Source organism: Borostomias antarcticus (genome assembly GCF_949987555.1).
Source record: "Borostomias antarcticus genome assembly, chromosome: 15".
Taxonomy (NCBI): Eukaryota; Metazoa; Chordata; class Actinopteri; order Stomiiformes; family Stomiidae; genus Borostomias; species Borostomias antarcticus.
Window position 1 is genome coordinate 12101509 of NC_140248.1, and position 13112 is coordinate 12114620.

Below are 13112 nucleotides of genomic sequence, written 5' to 3' on the forward strand. Positions count from 1 at the left end.
CAAGAGAATGCTATTCTACAAATGCACATAGCCCGGTAATTGTTAAGGATCTATTCTTTCTATGTTTGTTTGTTTTCTTCTATTATATGTTCAGTTGATGTTAAGCATTACTTCATTGACACTGTAAAAGAAAATTGTGTCCTTGCATGGACGGAACGATTTTAATATCGAAGTCTGATCAACATATGACTGATGGCCTAGTTTGTTTGATATCACTGACAAAATGCTACCTTCAATCACTTGGAAATAATCTTCCATTCTCCGTAGTTGATGCTTTTGGGGTATTCTTTTTTCTTTTCTTTTTAAGAATCACAATAGGGTTTCTGCAATAGCAATAAAACATGTCTCAGTGGAAAAAAAAGACATTCATTCATGGATTTAAAAAGAAATAGAACAACTCAATCATGTATGTGCTCTACCTTATGGATACTATAAATTTAGTTTTATTGTAAATATGATCAAGTGTTAGAGATGTCAATATTATATTTAAGCTTTGCAACGTGTAACTAAAGGGTATCAATATTCACCACATGGCAGAGGAAGTTTCTTTTTTTTTTCAACTGTTTATGAAACCTTGAATAGTTTGTACAGTATGAAGAGAGTAGGCCTAATTACTAATTCACTCTGAAGTGACTGTTTCTTACCAAGTTCGTGTTCCACTGATCGCTGGTCAAAACAGTGTGTACTACTAAAGTATAAGTTACAGTTACATATATTTATTTGCAACTATGACTATGTGTGTGTGTGTGCGCGTGTGTGTGTTCACACACTAACATGTGTTAAGGATGATGGCCAAGTCATGAGTCAGAATGTAAAACTGTCAAATCTAAATGTTGGAATGCATTTTATATTTAGAATTAAAACACTCTTATTCTTTACTTTTTGGTTTCTGGTTTCTATCGCAGAGGCATGGGATGTTTATTGGATAGAACATAGAGGATTTTAGTTTTCTTGCCGCTTCTAACAGCCAGCTATGTGTTGCAGCATGGTGATTGCATTGAGAGTGAGGGGCAGTGCCTTTTGCATTTTCAAGGTTAAACTAATGAAAGGCTACTACTCCACTGATGATGCAGCGTGGTTTTCCATCCCATTGTTTGGTATTGTGTGACGCCGTGCACTAGTTTCCATGTTCTGTTGATGTTCCAGAGAATACTCAGAAAGTACCAGCTACACTGCCTTCACTCTCACCTGCCCATCAAGGACAGCTACTTTTGAACACCTGTGTTGCTACTTGTTGGAGGAAGGAAGGGAGGGACGGAGTTGATTGATTGATTTTATTTGCAAGAACGTTCAATACATATAAAGTGCATAGGCAACAGAAGGGATGGACAGAGAGAGAGAGGGAGAGAGGGAGAGGAAGCGAGAGAGGGAGAGAGAGAGAGGTAGAGAGAGAGGTGATGTATTGCAACCTTTTTGGCTTTTGGATATGTCTTGTAGTACTTTGATAGTAATGAATCTCTATTTTTGTAGCATGATGTCAATCCCTTCTCAGAGAGAACCAACTGAATCTAAACCAAACATGTAAAGTATCGTTCTTTTCTCTTTTTCATATTCAAACATAAGAAGGGAGAGTCTAAAATTGTCCATTGCCAATTGTGTTTATGTAGCAATATTGATTAGCAAGGGCTTTGTTGAAACTCTGAATCTGAAACCCTCATTGTCTAAGGTGATATCTAGGGTAGATAAATGTTGACCTCGGTAACCGTCGCTTCCATCCGGAGTGTTTGTGTCCACAATAATTTTGGATCAAAGCTCATTGACAAATTTTATCTCTCTTTTATTTTGGATCCAGCATCCAACTTCCGTTTAGAAATCTCTGATCCAAGTTGAGGGCGGGTCATGGCTTGGCGTGGGCTTGGATGACTTCTAATGGTTTTGACTGAACCTTGTTCAGAGCTGAAGAGGTCAGAACTTTGTAAACCATGTGTTTGTGCACTGGGACACCCAGAAGGAATCAAGAGAGTTTGGTCACATTTTGGCCAAATCAAGTTCTGTTCTTAGCTGGTCTTGGCATGCAAATGAACAGTCTGTTTCAATCTGCAAAGTCATTGTGAACCATTGTATAAATATTAATAGATAGATATTTCAATTCAAACCTTGTATGGTGTCTATTATCATGAGGGAAAAAAAGAAAAATTATATATGTAATAGAGATAATGCATACAGTATGTGACTATTTAATAAAGATACTAGCGAAGATGATAAATATTGTTTGTACCAACCTATTGTTATGCATTTTGGACATTAGAGGCATAATTTACATTCATGTAGTCAGCTTTGTGCTATGCAAGGACAGCTTTTCAACCACATTAATTCACTTTTCACCCTAATCATTGTGTTTTCAAATTAAGGTGTTGTGAAAAGCTTTATGCAACCATGCAGCTAATTAGCCTTTTAACCATCTTTCTGCTGGGTGATCGTGAAGGAGACAGTAAATTATCGGTTTGTTTTGATGTACAGAATCTGATTTATTTATGGGTGAAGGGAAAATAGCTTTGAATGTTGATTGCACAATTTTCAAGACATGGCAATAAAGTAATTCCATTGAAAAGGGTATGTTCATATTACTATAATTATCTCTGTATTTCTATTTCAGAATACAATATATATAATACAATACAAAGTTGGACCATGAAATTGGATGTAAATTGGATAGAAATGCATGTTTATTTAATTGTGTTTTTTATTTTAAAATGGCTCTTTAGAAATGACAAAATACCTAAAGGGCTCCCATATACAGTAGAACGCTAAATCAGAACCACTCCTATAACACATCTCCTGAAGAAAGGGAGATCTTTTGTGTCAAACAAAACATTGGAAACACATTGTACAGTATACCTTCCAGAGAATGCTAATTAAGTGAGACACTACAAAACACGAGCTTCCAGAGCCCCCATTAGGAACGGTATTTCTGGACAGTACTTGCTTTTCAGTTGTCAAAGTTGTCTCTTTGATTATTGCTACTGTAGGTACAGTACCTGTGGGAGTTTTTGTTTGCATTCTTGTGTTCTATTATCTTTTGATTGGGTTATCTTGTAAAATAGGCAAATCAACATTTTCTAAAGCACAAATGTTGTCTAGAGTAAAAGGAATGAAGGTGACATACTGTACTTACACAGATGCTAACACACACACACAGACACACACACACAAACACACACACACCACACACACACACACACACACACACACACACACACACACACACACACACACACCTGAAAAATGTCAGTGCCATGCATGAAATACTGTATGGTGTAGGTCGGAATAGGGGAAAAGGTGGAGCTGTAAATGTTTTTTGTTATAACATGGCTGTAGAATCTGATTCTCTGCTTACGTCTTTAAATAAAAGAGAGGAAAACGATTCTTCTTGAAAATTGTATCAATTTGTTCATAATCTTGTTTGATATGTTACATTATGCAGGCTTGTTTGGTGAGAGCTCATATGAATGACACAACCTGGTACAAACAGTACAAACTCTTCATACAGTAGGTCTATTTCATTCTCTCTCCACACTTGCCCCTTTATACTCACAGAGTGGTACAGTATCTCTCTCTCTCTCTCTCTCTCTCTCTCTCTCTCTCTCTCTCTCTCTCTCTCTCTCTCTCTCTCTTTCTCAATTTTTCTATTCAGTCCAAAGTGTGTGTGTGTGTGTGTGTGTGTGTGCACTCCACTTCTTTATGTAGACCTGCACTCAAAAAGCCTGCTCCTGCAAACAGCGAATCATGTGGCTGCAACTCAATATGTAAATCATGTAGACATGGTGAAGAGACTTAGTTGTTGTTCGGCCAAACATTAGACTTCAGAACGCCCTCCAGGGGTTTTCACACACTACGGTCTCTAGAGGCTACAGAGAATGGTGAAATAAACCCCCAAAACATCCAGTGAGCGGCAGCTCTGTGGGCAAAAACACCTCTGTGGGCTCTTCTCTTCTCTTCTCTTCTCTTCTCTTCTCTTCTCTTCTCTTCTCTTCTCTTCTCTTCTCTTCTCTTCTCTTCTCTTCTCTTCTCTTCTCTTCTCTTCTCTTCTCTTCTCTCCCTCCCTCTCCCTCCCTCTCTCTCTCTGTCTCGCTTGTCTCCCCTCTCCTTCTGTACTCTGCTATACTGGCTGGACTGTAAGACGCACCAGCAGCAATGAAACATGGGACATGTTTCAGGAATGAAACATCTCTCTGTCACATCCAGGCCGCCTCGTGCCACATTCAATCCTCCGGGTTCTTCATCCACGATAGGGGCTTTAAGGCCTGTGATCTTCTGAGATTGTCCTCAGTGCTCTCACGCTCCTCCAGCCCTCCTTCTATGTGTTTCTGTATCTCTCTCTCTCGCCCTCTCTCTCCACCTCCCTCTCTCCCTCTCTCCCTCACACTCTATCCACCTCCCTCCCGCTCTCTCTCTCTGTCACTCTCTCCTGCTCGTATCTTTCTCTCTCTCTCCCTCTTTCTCTTTCTCTCTCTCTCTCTCTCTCTCTCTCTCCCTCTCTTTCTCTTGAACACATCACAGATTATTCTTTCAGGTCTTGGGATCTGTGATTGTTTTCCCCTCAATTGAAATGAATAAATGAATACATAACAGAAAAAGTGATTGAAAAAAAAGATAATTACATAGCTTACAAATGCCTTTGGATATTGTGTCTGTTTAAAGAGCTTGGCGAAACATCACAAATGTGTGCGTGCGTGTGTGCACGTTTGTGTGTGTTTGTATGTGTGTGTGTATTAATCACCAATAAAATATTTTTCTCCCATGTAGAAAATAACCACAGTGCGTTTCTGTTGGAGGATGAGAGCTCATCTGCCATCGTAGATCTACATCAGAGCACTGCCAAGAGCTTAATGGAAATCAATCCAAAGTTGAATGTCTTATTGGGATACAGAATGGCCTCAGCTAATTCAAAAATATTAAAGAAGGTACCATTACCCTAAAATGGAGTAGATTATGCATTTTATCCAAGTCTGGAGCTCCAGGGGTTCATGATTTTTGTGTTTCCCATTTTATCTCAAAGACTCAAATGCTGAGAAAAGAAAGCCTCAGGGATTCCGTTACTTGGCACCACAGAGTACCATGTGAAGGCAATGTACGTCATCAGGGGTAGAATAAGGCGTGCACACACACACACACACACACACGCACGCACACGTGCGCGTACAGTGACATGATGTTGTTGGAATGCAGTTTAAATGTGTCTGAGCATCAATAAGCGAGACAAGCCCAAAGGACATAACTATGCTGAGTAGCTGCCGCAAAGATTTACATACTGGACACAAACAGGCTAGCATAGGGCAGAGAGAGACATTAGCCTGTGGACTGCTCTGCCGGTAAAGCATTAGAGATATACATTATTAGTCATACAACGCAGTGCTGGTCAGACATGTTCATCTGAATGGACTTCCCATTATTTGCTTGAACTTTCCATTGCATAGAAATGGGTTAATGAGGGTGAAAGCTGCCAAAAGCGAGTCTCGCCAACACTGAGGATTAAGCCGTAAGGCCATAATGATATCATCAGCATATTGTTTTTTCTTGATGTGCTTCTCATTACTACAGGCTGCCCTCTCTGCCTCTCTCTTTTTTCTCTCTCTCTCATTTTCTCTCAGCTCAATTCAATTCAAAGGACTCCTCTGTCTCTTTCTCTCTCTACATCTCTGTCTCAGTCTCTCTACCTCTTTGTTGTCTCTCTACCTATCTGTCTCTCTCTCTACCCCCTCTCTCTCTGGCCCTCAGCTCTCTCTCTCTCTCTCTCTGGCCCTCAGCTCTCTCTCTCTCTCTCTCTCTCTCTTTGATCAAATTTGTTGTCAGTCAGGTCAGTCTGACCATAGAGCCATTGATCCCTTGCTCAAACAGTTCCTCTGTTTCGACTTCTGCTCTGGACTATTGCCTCCCCGGGGTCTGGTCAGAGGAGAAAGGGCCAGAAAGATAGAACCAAGAACGGCTTAGAGAGAGAAACGGGCTGAGAAACATGTACAGGTCCCTTGGGCAGTACAGCACCCAGCAGGTGACTCTTACCTAATGTCTAAAGAGTACTTTTGCGTGACCTCTAGTTAAACCTTCTTGTGGGAAGAAATAAGTTGAGAGAACTTTTGTGTGTGTAAGTAGTCATAATAGAAATACTGTAGCAGTACTTTATTGAGCTGCTGCAACTGGCTACCACTAGCACAGCGCCATCTTGGTACCTGTAGGTCTTGGTAGGTAACATTGAGAGAGAGAGAGAGAGAGAGAGAGAGAGAGAGTGAGAGAAAGAGAGAGAGAGAGAGAGAGAGAGAGAGAAAGGGAGTGTATTTGTTTTTTAGTTTATGCATAGTATAGTATAGTATAGTAGAGAGAGAGTGTATTTATTTTCTTTTTTTTGCATAGGTTGTGTGTGTTCCAATGCGTGCGTGTGTGCGTTTGTGTGTGTGTGTGTGTGTGTGTGTGTGTGTGTGTGTGTGTGTGTGTGTGTGTGCGTGCGGGTGCATGCGCATGCCTGTGTGTGCATGTATGTGCGTGCTCCAGAGTGTGGATGAGCGTGCAGTTTGCTTGCATGTGTTGCTAATAATGCTCAGCTATTTGTTTTTCTTTATGTGTGGGATCATTCTGGCAGTGGTATTACATTTACATAACTGCTTTGGTGAAGAGCTAGGGCGAGAATAATGGCCATTGGCTGTCATGAGCGCAAGAACACAGTGAGCGGGGACGATTGGCCAAGGACCTTGGATTGGCACCGCCTCTGTCTCTTTTGTGACTCTGGCTGATCTCACAGACATCTGTCCTCGGGGGGCGATATGACACATCTTAGCGTAGGTGGAACACGGCGGCGCTTACGTGATTAAAGATGGAGGAAATCACTTTCTACAGCTCAACTACTCCTCCTCTTCTATGTACTGTCACTCTCTCCTGCTCGTATCTCTCTCTCTCTCTCTCTCTCTCTTTATCTCTCTCTTCATGTGTGTGATTTCTGTCTGTCTTTTCTCTTTCCTTCTCTTTCTCTATTATATATATTTTCTCTCTTTCGCCATTTATTAATCTGTGTCTCTCTGTCTCTTAATTCTATTCAATTTAACTGGTTTTATTGGCAGTGAACATGGACACGTTTACATGAAATTAAATAAAAATCGAACATATAAATGATCAATTCTCCATATCTGGATATCTGGTCCTGTTCGCATTTTCCTTGGACACCATATACCTGACAGCATTCATATTTAGCACAGGTATCAGCGGACGGTGCAGGCAAATGGCGACGGGCCCTATTTTTAATGATTTAATGTTTGGGCCAATTGTAACAAAATATTTCTCCGGATCTGCCTGTCCTTTCACAGTGCGCTGCTCCGGCATACATATCTACTGCACCCAAGTCAAGCCAGTCAATAGAAATACTGCTCTGAATAAAACCCTACCCTCGCTGCTCTCTGACTCACGCTAGCATTCCAACTTTGCCCAACCTTAGTGCGTTATATTGTCAACCCTGAAAAATAGTAGCTAGCTAGCCTGCTAACGCTAGCCAAACCAAGCTATCATTCACATGGGACTTGCCAAATAGAAAATGTTTGCACTATGTTATCCTTCGGCCAGCCCGACGCACCATAGGAATATTATTATTATTATTATTATTATTATTATTATTATTATTATCCACGGAAACCAATCACAACAGTTTCTGTCCTGAGAGTGAACAGCATCAACTTTCCCAGTCTCGGTAGCCTGATATCAGACAGAACTGTCAACTCATTACAATTCATTGAAAACTTCTAAGGGGATTCGAACGCCTGGACCCAGGCTACAGTCTCGGCACAGACACACGAAATGAGGGATGGAAAAGCTGCGAGTTAAAAAATGTAAGCTTTGGAAATGTATTCCGCTTAATGCGATCACATGTTTATTCAGCCTTGCAACGTCCACAAACCCAACTGCTGTCGTTGCTAGCATTGGTGAGGACTGTGAGGAGATACAAAAAGTTTTAAAAAGCGTGCACATCCAAAAGTGATAAGGTCTACTGTAGGTTCTGGACATAAGTAGGGGCTCTACAACTAGATTGGAAACAGAATCCTCCATATGCTTATATGCTTGCCATGAACATTTATGGGTAACTTTCCAGCCATGAGGTAGCCTGGCGTCACCAGCCTGATCTCGCGAGCTCACATTCGATTTTACTCCGTAGATCAGTCTGGATATCCGACCGTTCAAGCGGAATCCGCTGGAACATAAATTTGTTCATGCCAATCACAACCATTTATCTAATATGGGGTGGGTTTAATAAGATAACGGAACAGAGGAGCACCATACATTGGTTGTAGGTCTATCCAATTGCATCCAGAGGGATTTTGATCTAAGCCCATTGGTAACGCCCCTTGGGTATAGAAAGAAGTGAGTTTCCAGACCCTTCGCATTTTTGCGAATTGAGTCTTGCGAAGCCAGGTTAACCGTGAGGAGGAGCAAACGCTAGATTGAGAGCAGGTAGGACACATTATTTCTTTGTAGATATGCCAATAATAGTTTTGTTTTGTGTGTTTTTTCATGCCCATTGTGGCAGTAATTGTTGCAAGTAGCAAAAGTTACACTAAACTAACTAGCTACACAGCAGGCCTGTCTATAGTGGCCCTTCTGGATAGCAAGACTATCCTCACTGGATCTGTACAGAGGATTTTCTTAATTTTAGATCAGTCACAGTGGTCAGATATTCAGTCACTCTGTACTGTCTGTTTAGGGACAAATATCATTCCAGTCCTGCTGTCTAGACTCAGCCTAAGGAGAGTGCTGGGAAGAGGCCATTAACTCCATCGACTTCTCACACTCCAGCCGCAAGGCATGGAGCATCCTTAACAACCTCACTGGTAGGTCTAGACACTCCCCCCGTCACTGCCCCATCTCTGCAAACAAAAGTGGGACATACGAGGGCAAAGACCGCAAATTGTCATGTCTCGTGGCAAAAGAAGTGTCTGACCTCTGGAAGGCCACAACTCCTAGCGGCGGTAACATCTCGGGTGAATTCACACCGGAGGAGTACGCTGCTGCCCTCCAGCATGTGAAGCCAGGGAAAGCTCCAGGCCTGATTCTTTCTGTCCAGAGCTTATACTCCATACCGTGCCTGTCTTGAAGTCCTGGTTAAGAGCGTTCGTCTCTTCCTGCTTGCATCAACTCAAGATCCCCAAAATCTGGAGAAGAGTCCTAGTTGTCGTGATCCCTAAGCCAAACAAGCCTGAAGGGGACCCCGAGAGTTACCGCCCCATCTCTCTGTTATGTATCCCCTTCAAGCGTCTCATCTACGCCCGCGTCGAACCAATAATCAACCCGCTGCTCCCACAGGAGCAGGCTGGGTTCTGACGCGGGAGATCGACCGTAGATCAAGTCACTTTGATGACTCAAGACATTGGCATTTTCGGCTAAAAAGAAGGCCAGAGGCATCTTTATAGACCTGACGGCTGCCTAGGACACCATATGGCACTGTGGCCTAACCTGCAAGCTGCTCCGCCTGCTGCCAGATGAGCACATGGTCAGCATGATCATGAAGCTTGGCCAAAACCACAGCTTCACCCTCACCACCGGTAGCGGACAGCGAAGCAGGTTGCGACGCCTTAAGAACAGCGTCTCCCAGGGATCTGTCCTGCCCCCCCCTCCTTTATAACATCTACACCTACGACCTGCTGACTACAGTCTCCAGGAAGTATGCCTACGCAGACGACCTTGTGCTGGTGTACTCAGCTGGAGACTGACAGGCCGTGGAGGAGACACTGAGCCAGGACATGCAGACACTAGCAGCATACCTCTGGAAATGGAGATTGAAGCTCAGCGAGGCAAAGACGATGTCGGTGGCCTTCCACCTTAACAACACCTTATTCCTCATCCAGTGATGGATGGGTGGATGGAAAATTTTCAATTGAATGTTCATATTGTTCTGATAATTGTAGGCTATAGCAACATAAGAGTGGCAGCTTTGACAGCAAACCAAATGAGCTAATCCCATAGCTGTACCATTGCTAGCTAGCCATGAGCGAACTGTTGGATACTGCTATTTGCTGTGCAACGTATTCCATTGTCCAGTTGTCAAATCTATTTTCCAACAAACTGTTTGAGAGCCAGCACACCTCAGTGTCCCCTAATCACAAACATTTTTCATATATCACCTAACCTCTCCAGCACCTCACCAATATCAATTATTTTCTCTCTTTAGAGAAGACTACAATCCAGTACAACAACTATTGCTTACAATGTTTTATTGTTGTTTTGTAATATTTTATCATGAATATGATACATAAATGCTGCATGTAGTTAAAGAAAGTGTTATTCAGTTTTTCATATGCTAAAATTGATGAATGAATAACTGACTAAGGGAAAGTGCCCCCCGGCGCCCGTGGGCAGTTCGCCTCTCTTCCTCCTGTCCTCAGTTTTTTGAGTCACCAGCCGCCACTGTGTGTGTGTGTGTGCGTGCGTGTCTCTCTTTTTATATATATATATATATATATATATATATATATATATATATATATATATACACACGAGTATATGACATGTGCATATAAATATCCATCTAATTAATCAAAAGCCCTTGTGTTGGAAGAGTTATTTTTATTTTTATGAGAAACATCTACACACTGTTTACTTACTTGCCGGATTATATAACATACCTCATGTAAAATAATTAAGTTTATATTTTTCGATCGTTGCATTACATGTATTTACTTTTCTTTTGCCAGCTCTGCTTTTCCATTCAGACATCTTAAGCCCTGTCCAATGCATGAGCATGTTTTAGGATGGCAGAGGAAATAATGAGGGTCTACATCACAAAAAACATAATCTTCCTTTAAATTGCACAATGGCTTTCATGAGGAAGAAAGTTCTGCCTGCTCACAATAACAATTCGTTTCCCACCTGTAATTGGAGCACTTTCCATACAGATTAGAATAGGGGTAGGGCTGTCATTTCAATTTCCAGTCTGGCAGACAGTATAACACTTACATACACCATTTTGATTTGATTTATTTGACAAAAGCAATTACAATCAGTATATATATGTCAGGGATAAAAGCGAAAAGTTTAGGACTTATTTCCATCACAGTCCAAGTGGAGACACGCATCAGCTTAAAGTGCTTTGAGCAATTATACTATAAATTATGCTATAAAATACAATAAAATGCAATACAAGTGCAAAAATGCAAATAATATAAATAAACCATTAAATAATAATAAACCATTAAAATGCATCTGTAGCGACTGGCTTAATGTGGTACAGTACATATGTGGTCACTGTGTCTTATCCCCTGGGGTCATTTTAGCCTTTAGGGCTAAATACACCATGAACTGCCCCAGCTTCAGAGGTAGTTCAACAGCAGACAAGGTCATCTGTCCTGGGCAGCGTTCCAGCTGAGAGGCTGGCATAGCTTCACCTTGGCCGGCACCCACCGACTCAGCTTAGGGCTGTGTATCTATCTCTCTGCAATGAATCACTGTGTTAAGCTACAAGCATGGTGCTCAACCCCCGACCATCACCTGGTCTAATTCCCTCTCACACTGTTCTAGCAAACAAACAATACATTACTGCCCCCGGGGGATTCAGCAGGGTCGTTTGCGTTAGATCTTCTTCAGCTTTCCCGGATGTTTCTTGTCAGAGCTAGGGGTTGCCGTGTGCATCTCTAACAAGTGCTGCGGTTCAAAAGGCTATAAAGCTCACTTCTTCTCAGCCACACTTTTCCATTCAATAATATCCTATTATGAAGGCCTTCTCTTTGAACTCCATTTCAGGGGGAAAAAAGCTGCTCATAAGGCACGAGCTGCAATTCAATTATCCGAGCATAACATCCCTCCTCAATTCCATATTGTAGGTAATTGCACTGACAGTTGCATTTCTGGCGGCCGTCTTTGTACAGGGATAATCCTGAGGTAGAAGCTACATTCTCACGTACAGTAATTCCCTTTGCTATTTTTGCGATTGTAGCCTTGAACAGTAACAGTATTTTACTCTTGAGCAGGCATATCATAAGCAAAATAAGGGAATGATGAGGAACAGAGCAGGTCCCAAGAACATGTCCTATGACCAAGCGGCCATGTCATGAACCATTCACATGGTGATGAGACTGGTGGGAAACGTCAGCGATCATCACAACATGCCAACTGTGCGGGGTTGGACTGAACATAATTCCTCTTTTCACTCCAGTAGGTCTGAGAGGTGTGAAAATGACAACGCCCCAGATATTTAAACCGGTAGCCGACACATGATGGAAGAATATGTGTTTTTTCATGGTTCCGTAACCAGGAGACAGAAGAACAGAGAAGTGATGACATCAATCATCCTCTATAGCCAGATAGATTTGAAGGCCCAAATGACAAGGCACAGGGGTTTCAAGCTGAAGGTCATGCAACCTGCATCACGTTGCCATCTCAGTCCTGTCTTGAGCTGATCTCTTCAGTTTACCATCACACAGACCACACTAGCGGCAGTGCAAGCGTACCGTAGCATATTGGCCAAGCAACACAGCCCATTATCAGTACAAAGAAGTACTACTCTGATGCTGGAGTCAATCCCGTGACCTGAAAACCATGGTCTTTGAAATTGTTTGGAAAATCCATCACATCTCTACAACCATAGCATGATGTTGTTGGTGACGTCGTTATGACGTTACAACCGTAAAACGACGTGGTCTCTACAGTGTCACATTTTGAGCAATTCTCAAATCCCGTACTGTATGTCTGTCACGTCTCAAAAAGCTCCTCAGTTTGTCAGCGCAGAGAACGGTAATGAAAGGGTCCAACCTCTATGAACCAAATCGGAGAAAACGGGCAAGATATACAGAAACCGCGTCAGAACCCGGCCGAGTCCAGAAGAACACGGAACGATTACCTGGCAAGAGGAGAGGGAGCTCAGACATCAGTCTCTCTCAGCATGAGATCAGCTGATTAGCTTATCTGCATGCAGATGAAATCACTTCCCCTGTTTCACTGAACTCCCTCCAGTCCAGTCCACTCCACACACACACACACACACACACACACACACACACACACACACACACACACACACAGCACTACCACTGCCAATCTCACCCAGACGGGTACATGGAACTGAGGAAGAAAAATAATACCCAAAATCAGGGTTTATGGATTCTCACGTTCACTGTTCTTTGAATCAAGGGATCAAGGGTGCATTA